Below are 2,219 nucleotides of genomic sequence, written 5' to 3' on the forward strand. Positions count from 1 at the left end.
CAGTGGCCAGTGGGGGCGGCGATATAACAGGAAATTTCGATCTCTACCCGCTCAAGAGAATGATAATTTCCAGTCCAGGCTCCAAACTGCAAACTGCACAAAGAGAGAGAGAGAGATATCTTAAAAGGGTGAGCCAAAAAAGTTCGAGAGATCAAGTGAAGGGTTTTTCTTTGGAATCCATTGATCTCATCTAATGCTTGGCGCAAGGAAGGAATGAAAACTGGACAAGGTATCTCAGACTTTTAATCCGGAAGGATTTGAATCGTAACCCCTTTAGACATTAGTCCTGACTCCTGAGACTCCTTCTCCACACTATCTCAAATTTTCCCACTTCCCACTTCCCACTTCCCACTTCCATGTCATAGTAACGTTCGGAGGGACGAGGGACTGGGAGTTGTTCTTAATAAAAGAAGATTTAAGAAGGCAGATGCAGTCCCAAGTATTTTAAATTCGGGATCGGGGATAGAGTCGGTCCAGCTGATTCGGCCGAAATGGATCCCAAAAACCTTAGAATTGACCTTCTTGGATCTAAAACCCAATCATGCGATACCGAAAATTCTAGAATCGTCCGCTGTCGCCATTCCGGAACGGTTAGAATCAAGATCATGATCGTTCACGACTGATTTCGATCCGAAATGGCCCATTCGACCGATCCATTCCGATTTTTGAAACCAACAAGGGTAGATGATGAATCACAGGAAAATGTAGATAAATTGATGAAAGCTCGATCAGTTGGAGGAATGCAATCCAACTGGAGCAGCTTGCTTCGCCCATCTGGACAATAACAGCATGACAGAAATCGTGACTTAACGACCTCCGTACAATAGGTAGGCTATTTTTGGTATTTCAAAAATCTGGGGTTGATATTTCCATCAAATAAAAAAAAATCTAAGGTTGATATTGTTTTTTATATGATTCTTTTGTCTTTTCCCTGATGGCTTGGTTACATGGAAAATCAAATTAATTTGAAAATAGGCGCATGAAAGGATATTTATGGCAGCCCAAAAGGACATGTGTCACCTCCCCACCTTACCTGGAGGGGTGATCCCAAGTCCCAACCCTAAGACTTAATGGTTAGATAATGAATGATGTAGCCACAATATCCACTAAAGTTGGGCCCGCCCATCAGACATTTCCACATGCCCAAAAAATCCATTATGTAGAAATGTTTTCATTCCTCCATTAAATAATATTAAATACTTAGTACTAAGTATTTCTTGAAACTTGTGGGTTATACCTTTGAATTAAATCTGATTTTAAAACCCCCAAGATGGAAAAAGAAAAAAAAAACAATCCAATATGATTTGAATAATATAATCAGTCCTAGACCCCAACTTGTGGACCTGATCTTGGCTAGCTTGATACATTCATAGGGTTTAATTCAAATAAATGTTTCAATTTAAAAGCAAAATTAATATGCAAATTACAAACTTTTACAATCATGGTTATGTAATTAACTTAACAGAATTAAAACTTTCAACTTTTTTAAGTGGATAAATAAAATTAATCACAATTTATAAAATTTTAGAATTAAAAATTATCACTCTTGGTAATCTACTTCATTTTTTTTTTTATTTCATTTCCCTTCACTTTACTTCCAAACTAGTTGCAAATAAATTGAAATGAAAGAAAATAATCATAATTTTAAAAATATAAAATAAAATTTTCTTTAAAATCTTGATTTTGTAACTAACTTCAAACCTCAATACTACATGCTAGTGTCATTTTAAATGGGAATCAAGTGGTTGTTTTTCAATTGGGAAAGCTTAGTATGATCCACATGTTTTTGTTTTAGTAATGAAAGGCTTGAGTTTGATATTATATATTTGGGAAAAAGATCTCTACTTGGTGGTGTATCCTACCATTCCTATGCCCTATCACAAGCTTAGCATGTTCACCCATTGGCCCAGACACTTATGTAGGACCAAAATTTGAGCATTAAAGATGTTACCCCTACAGATTGGAAGTTCAACTATCCCGTTCCACAATATTGTCATTTTATTTGAAAAGTTTTTTAAGCTAATTACATAGCTATTATTGTTGGCATTGATTAGAAACATTTCTTCTTACCAAAAAAATAGAAATAGAAACATTTCTAATTTGTTTTTTTGGTAAACCTATTTTATCTTTGTTTGAATTTTATTTCTCTATACTTCACTTCCACCGAAGAAAATGAAAATAAATGTATCAAAAAAAATATTCAGAAAGCTCTAATATAA

The sequence above is a fragment of the Telopea speciosissima genome, chromosome 3, assembly GCF_018873765.1.
Source record: "Telopea speciosissima isolate NSW1024214 ecotype Mountain lineage chromosome 3, Tspe_v1, whole genome shotgun sequence".
NCBI lineage: Eukaryota > Viridiplantae > Streptophyta > Magnoliopsida > Proteales > Proteaceae > Telopea > Telopea speciosissima.